The sequence below is a fragment of the Eschrichtius robustus genome, chromosome 14 (assembly GCF_028021215.1).
Source record: "Eschrichtius robustus isolate mEscRob2 chromosome 14, mEscRob2.pri, whole genome shotgun sequence".
NCBI lineage: Eukaryota > Metazoa > Chordata > Mammalia > Artiodactyla > Eschrichtiidae > Eschrichtius > Eschrichtius robustus.
Genome location: NC_090837.1, coordinates 55,785,481 through 55,796,374, shown reverse-complemented (window position 1 = coordinate 55,796,374; position 10,894 = coordinate 55,785,481). Strand labels below are relative to the sequence as shown.

Below are 10,894 nucleotides of genomic sequence, written 5' to 3'. Positions count from 1 at the left end.
CTTCCTGACTTCAAGACTTACTGTAAAGCTACAGTAATCAAGACAGGGTGGTTGGTATTTGTAAAAGGATAGAGATCTCTGAAATAGACCCATATATATATAGTCAACTAAACTTTGACAAAAGAATAAAGTCAAGTGCAGTATATCCTATTTTTCTCACGACTTTATTTTGTATAGAATCTACTCAGCCACCCTTTGGTGATGATTTTCTGTTATGCAGAAGAAGTCAGGAATCTAGTTAAACACATAAGGTCAAAAACTTCTATATGTCTGTGATTAAAGAAAATAAGAAAAAAATTCAGATTCAACTGAAAAAAGAAAAGAAAGACAATGACATATATTGTTTGAAATTGCATACAATATATTAAAACCTTGATTGAACTAAACCTAAAGATTTAAAACTTTATATCATCTTGTCTATATTTAGGGACTTTTTTTTTTTTTTTTTTGACATTAAGAATGAGTAGACAATGTAGGTACCACAAGAAGTGTTACTCAGAGCCTCAAAATCATCCTTCCATATAGGAAACACAGAGCTTCTTATAGTTAAATCACCCAGGAGCTCACAATTGTGTTCTGTCCACCTGGAATATTGAAACTGAGAGATTAGATTTACAGGAGTTAACAAATTACAGCCTATGGGCCAAATACAGCCCACAGCTCTTTTTTGTAAATAAAGTATTATTGGGGCACAGACATGCTAATTTTTAATGTACTGTCTATAATTATTTCTGTGCTACAATTGCAGAGATAAATAGTTGAGATATGTAGCCTGCAAGGCCTAAATAATTTGCTGTTTGACCCTTGACAAAAAGTTTACTGATTTTTTGACATAAAAAGTTTACTGACTCTAAGTTAAAGAATAAGGATATCAAAAAGTGTCATCTAAGCTACTTTAAGTGACTAAAAATTAAGGACAAATAACTAAAAAAACAAAAGAAATTAAAATGTTATGCCTGATGTTTTAGAGAACAAGTAGCTAATGAAAACAATAAGTATTTGACAAGCAAGCAAACAAACAAGAAACCTAACACTAATCCTGAAGAAGAGGGGATATGACACTAAAACCCCTAGTTTCAAGATGCTCCATCATAATAGAATTTAGGGAACATTTCCCCCAGTTTATAGAAGTGAAGGAAAATGCAACTTAAAAAAAAAAGAAAGAAAGAAAGAATTAGGGTCTTTTTTAAAGGCATGGATAAATGCCAAAATAAAAAAGAGATTATCTTGAGAGTGATCAAAATTGCATTCACAAGGAATAGAACATAAGAGTTACACGCACTGCAGAAAAGAATAAAACAGAAAGTAGGAAAGGAATTTAAATTAGAGATAATACTCTAGTATGTCTGATTGATACTTCTTAAATACCTATTGGATTATTAGATGGTGAAAAAGTTATTATAAACAACCACTCCTCAAATCTGTCTCCCATTATAAATAGTAAATAATGAGGAAGAAATAAATAACTGCCAGAAAATATTATAGAAAGCATGAGGTGCTGTATTACTGAAGGGATGATCATTGAAATGTCCCAGATAGTTAGCCATGAACAAATGTCTGCTAGAGATGTTCATATAATGAACAGATAAAAGGTTTGGGCAAATGAGATTTCCAGTACCAGTAATACATCTGGGTACCTGCCCACTCAAAAATTTATATTTGTGTTTTTAAGGATGAATTTTCCTTTCCCATCTTCTTTTTCTTGTATTTTCCTTTTTAACATCAAGAAAAACTTTCCCAAAAGTTGCCTATGAGACATTATCCACTGTCTCATTGGCCAGAGTTGTGTCACCTCCTACTTTTAATGAAATCATGTAAGTAGCTATACTTATATCAGAGAAAATATACTTTAAGCTGAAGACTATATCAAGAGACAAAGAAGGTCATATATAATGATAATAGGGTCAATCCATCAAGAGGATATAATATTTGTAAATACTTATACACTTACTGTAGGTGCACCTAAATATATAAATATTAACATATTTGAAGGGATAAATAGATAACAGTACAGTAGTAGGTATCTTTAATACCCCATTTTCAACAATGGGTAGATCATCCATATGGAAATCATAAAGAAACATTGGACTTAAACTACACATTAGACGAGATGGTCCTAACAGACATATACAGAGCATTCCATTGAACAACAACAAAATACTCTTTCTTCTCAAGTGCACATGGTACATTTTCCAGGATAAACAATATGTTATGACACAAAGCAAATCATAATACATTTAAGAAAATTGAAATCATACCAAACATCTTTTCTGACCACAGTGGTATGAAACTAGAAATTAATTACAAGAAGAAAACTGGAAAATTCCTGAATATGTGGCTATTAAACAACATGCTCCTGAACAACCAATGGGTCAAAGGAGAAATCAAAAGAGAAATTAAAAAAAAAAAAAATCTTGAGAAAACTGAATTTGGAAATACAACACAACAAAAACTTGTGAGAACTGCAAAAGCAGTTCTAAAGGGAAGTTTATAACAATAAATGCCTTCATTAAGAAAAAAGAAAAATCTCAAATAAACAACCTAATTTGCATCTCAAGAGACTAGAAGAAGAAGAACAAATTAAACCCAAAATTATTTGTAGGAAAGAAATAACAAAGATCAGAACAGAAATAAATTATATAAAGACCAGAAAAATAATAGGAAATGTCAATGAAACTGAGTGGTTTTTCTAGATTTACCAAGAAAGGAAGAGAGAGAACTCAGATTAATAAAATTATAAATGAAAGAGGAGACATTACAGCTGATACCACACAAGTAGAAAGGATCATGAGACTATTATGAACAATTATATATTCACAAACTGGACAACCTAGAAGAAATGTTAAATTCCTTGAAACATACTATCTATGGAGACTAAACCATGAAGAAATAGACAATCTAAACAGGCCATTTACTAGTAAAAAATTGAATGAGTAATAATAAAAAGAAAACAAAAGCTCCCAAAAAAGAAAAGCCCAGGACCAGATGGTTTCACAGGTGAATTCTATCAAATATTTAAAGAAGAAATAATACCAATCCTTCTCAAAATCTTTCAAATAATAGAAAAGGGATAGAACACTTCCAAACTGAGTTTGCAATGGCAGCATTGCCCTGATACCAAAGCCAGAAAACTACACTATAGGCATACCTCAGTGATATTGTGGGTTCCGTTCCAGACCACTGTAATAAAGCAAGTCACATGAATTTTTTGGTTTCCCAGTAGATATAAAATTTATGTTTACACTATACTATAATCTATTAAGTAAAAAATAGCATTTTGTCTAAAAAAATGTACATAGCTTAATTGAAAAATGCTTTATTCCAAAAAAATGCTAACCATCATCTGAACCTTCAGCAAGTCATAATAGTAACATCAAAGATCATTGATCACAGATCACCATAACAACTATAATAATAATAAAAAAGTTTGGGATATTATGAAAATTACCAAATGTGAGCAAATACTGTTGGAAAAATAGTGCCTATAGACTCCTTCAATACAGAATTGCCACAAACCTTCAATTTGTAAAAAACACAATATCTGTGAAGCACAATAAGATGAAGTACAATAAAATGAGGTATGCTTGTATAAGAAAGAAAATGACAGGCCAACATATTGGGTTGGCCAAAAAGTGCCTTCAGTGTTTAAATAAAAATAAAAGGCACATTTTTCATTTTCATCAAGAACTTTATTGAACAACGTATTCTCCCTCTTGTTCCATTACCTTCTGCCATTTTTCAGGAAACTTCATAATTCCATCTTCCCAAAACTTATTATCTTTTTGAGCAAATAACTGTTCCAGGGAATAGTTCTTCCAGGCAATTGAAATTTTTTCCATTAAGAGAATTTTGTAAAGACTGAAATAAATGGAAATCTGAAGGTGTAATGCCTGGTGAATACAGCAGATGAATTGGAACTTCCCAGCCAAGCTGTAACAGTTTTTGCCTGGTTATCAAAGAAACACACGGTCTTGTGGTATCCTGACTGAAGACTATGCATTTTCGGTTCACTAACTCTGGACACTTTTCATCAAGTGCCACTTTCAGTTGGTCTAATTGGGAGCAGTACTTGCTGGAATTAATCGTTTGGTTTTCCAGAAGGAGCTCATAATAGAGCACTCCCTTCCAATCCCACCATATACACAACATCACCTTCTTTGGATGAAGACTGGCCTTTGGTGTGGTTGGTGGTGTTTCATTTTGCTTGTCACATGATCTCTTCTGTTCCACATTATTGTACAGTATCCACTTTTCATGGACTGTCACAATATATTTTTAAAATGGAACATTTTTGTTACGTTTAAGTAGAGAATCACATGCGGAAATACAGTCAAGAACGTTTTTTCACTTAATTTATGTGGAACCCAAATATCAAAGTGATTAACATAACCAAGCTGGTGCAAATGATTTTCAACGCTTGATTTGTATATTTTGAGTATGTTGGCTATCTCCCACGTGGTATAATGTTGATTATTCTCAATTAATATCTTGATTTGATCCCTATCAACTTCAAATGGTCTACCCGACCATGGAGCATTGTCCAGCAAGAAATTTCCAGCACAAAACTTTGCAAACCACTTTTGACACGTTTGATCAGTCACAACACCTTCTTCATATACTACACAAATCTTTTTTTGCATTTCGGGTGCGTTTCACCTTTCTTGAAATAATAAAGCACAATATGTTGAAAATGTTGCTTTTTTTCTTCCATCTTCAATATTGAAATGGCTACACAAAAATTCACCAATTTTGATGTCTTTTTAAAAATGCACACTGATATGACAGCTGTCACGTACAATCTAACAAAATTGTTTTGAATGAAGTTTAGACAACTAAGTGCTACTAGAGCCATCTTATGGAAAAAAACAAATGAAACTTTTGGCCAACCCAATATGTTAGAGTATTCAGTAAATGGAAAAGCACTATAGAAATATGAGTTAATATTATTATTATTGTTATTATTACTATACATTCACAGACTCAAAAACACTGCCCATATTTTCACAGTAGTGAGTGTTCAATGAGGATTATTTGTTATATAGGGCTATCAAATTATAATTTTCTAAGTGTTTTTAGATGTAATTATCACCTATTTAGCATTAGTTGGTACTAAATTATTTTTAAAACTAAAATAATTTGATAGCCCAAATTTCCTGGAGGTATTTGTATATTTTTCATATTTGTTGACTTCACATACACATTAGTGACTTGGATCTCAATAATGCTAATTATATAACTACATGTCAGGAACTGTGCTAGCTACTCTGTGTGTTTCATCTCCCTCCAACCTCATAATTAACTCTATAGAGTGGCTATAATAACTCTAATTTCACAGATAAGAAAAATGAGGATTAATGGGGTTTTTGCAAATACCCTGTGTCAAAAAGATCATAACTGGAAGAGGTATGTTTGGTGTACAAAAATGTCTAATATTGTAGACAGCCCTTGTGCTTTACCACTACTTTAACTAGACAGTGTAGATGCTTGATATTCACTTTCAAATTAAATGAATGAATGAATATTGTCTTAGCTTAGATCTGACGACTTTACAAACTCACAATATTTCAGGAAGGGAAAATGTCTGGATCCCAAATATGCAGATTGTGTATACCATAATTATCTATCTTAAGCATTCCACCATTATATCACATTAAACAGGTTCAAGTTGTAACTCATTATTTTCCAAGTAATACTTGCTCCTTTTCCTGTGTTCCCTTACTAAAAGGTATCATTATCCACCCAATTTCCTGCATTAAATATATAAAGTCCTCTCTCTGCCTAATCTCCTATTAGTAATCCATTTCTAAATCATGTAAATTCTTCTGTAAGGTATCTCAAACCCACCCATTTCCCATCTTGCTCCAATCATCATTATCTCTCAGCTGGGTTGTTCTTATAGAGTCCTAACTGGTCCTACCCACTCACATCCATTCTCCATGCTGCTGCTAGACTGTCCCTTCTACCATCAGATTTGATCGTACAGTATTTCTGCTTTAAATATGAAGAGTATTCCTATTGCGCTGAAGACAGAGATCGAACACCTTAGCCTGGCCTATGAGGATCTTCCTCATTTTTCCTTCTCTAATTCATTTCACACTTTCCACCATGGAAATAATTAACTAGTTGCACCTTCACAAGCAGGCTAAGTTTTCAATGTCCTCACATCTTTTGCCTTACTTGTTCATCTGTCAGGACTGCCTTTTCCCACATCTGTCCTACGTAGTGACTAAAGCAGGACTGACCAGACAGTTACCTTCCCATAAGCTTTACCAGCTGAAGCCTAAACAACTCCCCATTAACTCCTGAATCTGTCCCTATTGTGACACTATCCCACTGCATTAAGTCCTTACTTGTCACTGCCCCCACTAAGTGAAATCAGCTTGAGAACATGGGTCATGTCTTTTTTTTTTTTAATTTTACATAATCAGAATTTAGATGTCTGGCACAATTCTGATGCTCAATAAACTGTTTCAAAAAACATAATAAATGAATAAGTGAATGGATAAATATAAAGGAAGGAAGGAAAGAAAGAAGGGAGAAAGGAAGGGAAAGAGAACAAAAGGAAGAAAGAAAACTGTATGTCCTCTTGCTCAAGAAGAATATAAAAACTTAATACCCTTGGTTTTGGGGGTATGGGGATGGGATCAGAAGCACATGCTACTGTAAGATGTAAGTGTTATTTTTAGAGAAAATAAATTGTTTTGTGTTTTTGGGTAGCAAACTGTAAACCTATCACCCCTCGCTGTAAATCTGACCCTCCATGAAATAAATCTTTCCTATAATCTCAGTGTTTTTCATAAGATGGAATTATATTCTTTAAAAGAGTAAAATGATCTAATCTGCAGTTCCAAAACTTCACTTTTCAAAAAAAAAAAAAGATTATTGAAATTTATAGATTTGGCCATGGCAAAATGGCATTTATGATTTTCAGAGTTAAAATGAAATAAAATATCTAACTTGCTGGGTTTTGCTTTCATGACAAATAGGCACTGACAAATACATACCACATTACCATCCTTGATTGCTCTGATGGAACTCATTTTCATCTTGTGTTCCTCTAATTACATGAAAATTGCATACTTTTTATGCATGACACATTTTGCACAGCTTTAGCAAAAGGTTGTGAAGAGAGGGGAAAAAAAAAAACATTTATCAGTTTTTTCCCCTTTCACAGCAGCAATTGATCATCTTCCCAGCAATCAATCTTGCTTTATGGGCCTATTTTTCTCCACTATTGTTGTAACCAAATGGCAGCAGAAAGGCACTGTACACAAAAAAAATATGGTGGAGGTTTTTAGGTGGTTTTCTCAGCTTTTAATAGATGAGATTGAGGACGCCCTTGCTTTCCGATGATTGTTCTGAGTTGTTTTCTTTGCTCTTCATTCCCCTCTCTGCCTGGGTTTGAAGCTTTCACCATAGAAAGAGCGGTAGGACTCCTGTCTAAGAATCCTACCCAACCCTTGATTTCTCATTCAAACTACTTTACATTTACAGAGAATATTCAACATTTTAAAGCACTTTCTTATCAATTTTTTAAATTTTAGTTTCATAAAAAAATGGGATATATTTAGATCATTTTAATCTGCATTTTAAAGATGAGGAAATTGAATGATTATATGACTTGTGACTTTCCTAAATTAATGTGATTTATTTGTTTTGAATCTTGTAGTTGATTCAGAAGTCCTGGCTTCCAGTCCCAGCTTTTCCCAGAGGGTTTGGCTTCTCTTTAATAAAGACCTGGGAAAATAATTTTTCTGCTACCTATCCATAAAAATGCATACAAAGAACACACCAATAACAAATACCAGAGCAAATTACAGTCAATCAATTGGGTGTTTCTTTTTCCATTCTTTATTTCTATTCTTTCTGAGAAAGAAGGCATTGGCATTCACAGGAAGTTCAGCATCATTGCATTTAACTCGAAAGGAATTGTAGAAGGCACATCTCATTCCTTGAAAATAATGACAAATTATGCAATTTTTGTTTTACTCAACTAGATTGAAAACGCCTGGGGAATAGCCAAGCTGCTTGGCAAAGGGAGGCATTTGATGTTTGGAGCTTTGGAGCCAAGGGAGCGGCATTGCTTTTCAAACAGGTGCAGGCTCCTAAAGCCTCGCTCGTTTCCCCTTTTTGGAGAGGCGCAGCACCTGACCAACTTTGGGAGAACAAAGCCTCCATCTGGATGAAGGGAAAGAGAGCTGGTCGCCTGTGGAGCTGCAGAGAACAAGGCTCTGCTTCCCTTTGAAGCGCTGGTGTTCTCCTTAATCACCTGGAAAAGTCTTAATTTAAAGAGGGGCTCTTAGACAAGCAGGGGATCTCAAGTATATTTGATTTTCATATCCAATCTACTTCCCTTTCATCAGGTTTATTAAAATTGGTGATGTGTTCATTGTGAACCCCGTTTGTATCTGAATATGGAGTACTTCCTTTAGGGTCTCCCTCGCTGCTCTGTTTGGTCCTGTGATGCACTCATATTGCTGCCTTTGCCATGGAGTCATTATTTCTGGGGATAAATACTGTGATGTCAGGCACACTGGATTATAATTGTTGCAGGGTAAACACAACGGGACTTTATGTTCTTAGAATGCCTAATTAGACGACAGTAAATGCATTGTGGGACAGCTGAAAAACACAAGCCTAGGGAGTGTTGCATTTTTCACCATTGGATATACATGCATTGATGCACTTTATATCTTTACTCATATGAAGTAAATATCCTAAAGGAATTCTCTTACCATTTTAGAAAGATACCTGAAAGATTCACTTTGGGGAAACACACAAAATCCATAAAGCTATAGTCTCAGGAATACTAGTCAGCTCCATTCAGTGTGTGGGGAATGTGACAGTCATTCTAGTACACACACCTCACCCAAATGCCCTCTTTTTAAAAAAGGGAGGGAGGATAAGTGATTTTTTGATTTTATACTTGGGTTTGTGTCCTGGATGCAGCCATATGTTAGGGATACAAGAAACACAGGGGAGTTCTTGCCATAAAAGTGTTTGTATTTTATGTGAGATAAATAAAATCATCTGAGAACACAACTGTAAAAACAGAATTAAGCATTACAAAAGATAATGGGAAATCAGAGTTAGACAATTTTAGTCAAAGAAATAGGTAACAGGGTTCACAGGATTGCAGTTTGAGATCAGCTTTAAATTTTTATAAAGTTATAAAGAGGGATGTGGATGGCGTGTCCTTAGTGTTAATGAATTAAAAGAGAAAATGTGTATAGGAACAAACCAGCAGTTTCTAGTAGGGACTCTCACTATGTCATAAGGGAAGTTTTTGTTTTTTTTTTTTCCTTTAGTTGTTTAGTTTTTATTTCATAAGCATAAACTTAATTTTGCAATTCAGCTAAACTTGGAGGGGAATAAGGAAAATATGGAACCCAAAGAAGTGCAATGAGAGCACAAAGATTATAGTATATTTTGAGCAGATGGGGATGAAGGGGTGCTCTCCTGAGCTACAGAAGGAGTGGTCTGGTGGTTAAGATAAAACACAAGTTAAATTTATTATTAGATTTGTCCACAGTCAGCAATGGTGATCTTCTTGCTGGCCTTGCCATTCCTGGACCCAAAGCGCTCCATGGCTTCCACAATATTCATGCCCTCTTTCACCTTGCCAAAGACCACATGCTTGCCATCCAACCACTCAGTCTTGGCAGTGCAGATGAAAAACTGGGAACCGTTTGTGTTGGGGCCAGCATGTGCCATGGACAAGATGCCAGGACCCGTATGCTTCAGGAGGAAATTCTCATCATCAAATTTCTCCCCATAGATGGACTTGCCACCAGTGCCATTATGGCGTGTGAAGTCACCACCCTGGCACATAAATCCCGGAATTGTTCTGTGAAAGCAGGAACATTTATAACCAAAGCCTTTCTTCCCAGTGCTCAGAGCACGAAAGTTTTCTGCTCTCTTTGGAACTTTGTCTGCAAACAGCTCGAAGGAGACGCGGCCCAAGGGCTCGCCGTTGACGGCGACATCAAAGAACAAGGTAGGGTTGCCCATGGTTGAGCAGCGCAGGAGGTTCCGGGGTGGCGGCGTCTGCAAAGCCATAAGGGAAGTTTTGAAATGATCTCTGGAGAAATGGAGACTTACCTTTAGGCAGTTATCAGATTGGAAGTTAAAGATGAAGTTCTGTTTTTGATTCTGAGCGAAGTCTGTGTGTGTCTGCGTGTGTGTGCCCGCTCACGCACATGTCAAAGTCCTTGCCCTCTTATCACCTCCTCACTCTACAGATTTTCTTGAAGTGCCACTCCCAAATACAACCCATTGGTCCATGATCCATATTCCAAAACATTCCTCTCTTTCTCCATCATATCAATTTTCCCTTTGGGGGCTGTTTCCAGCTGATAGGGTAGGAAATGACCAACAACATGAATTTATACCAAGTTGTATATCTAGGACTGCAGTAATGCATGACACTTTTCCCAAGACTGTTCATATCTGCAAAGGGTATTACTAACTCAAAGAACCAGTGGAATGTCCCTTCGAGGAATCGACCACTGAGGAGCACTTTTGGGGAACAGGAGGACATCCCAGTGTCCTTAAGTTCTCTCCATATAAGTGGCTGTCTCCACACTGAAATGCGCCTTAGGACAGAAAAGGACTTGTTCTTCAGCCCTACAGACATTCACAGGCCTGTAAACAATGGTGCCTGTCACACTGGGGGCTGGGAGTAGAAAGATGGGCGGGAAGGTGGTGATTGCAAAATCCCATTTAGGGCATTATTTATTATTCTAGTTTGTAGTTCATGCTTATAGCATCTGTAATAAATAAACACTCTCCAGAAGAAAGCACAAGTTAACAAGGAGTAGATGAGATTGAATGTGATGACTCCAGCCCTGTACAAGAGTCACTGGCCCATTAAATGAATGTGCACAGCTACTTC

General features: G+C 35.7%; 1 pseudogene; it reads right to left on the bottom strand.

Moving 5' to 3' along the window:
* Positions 1-9,351: 9,351 nt before the first annotated feature.
* Positions 9,352-10,050, bottom strand: LOC137776406 (peptidyl-prolyl cis-trans isomerase A pseudogene; annotated as a pseudogene).
* Positions 10,051-10,894: the final 844 nt, after the last annotated feature.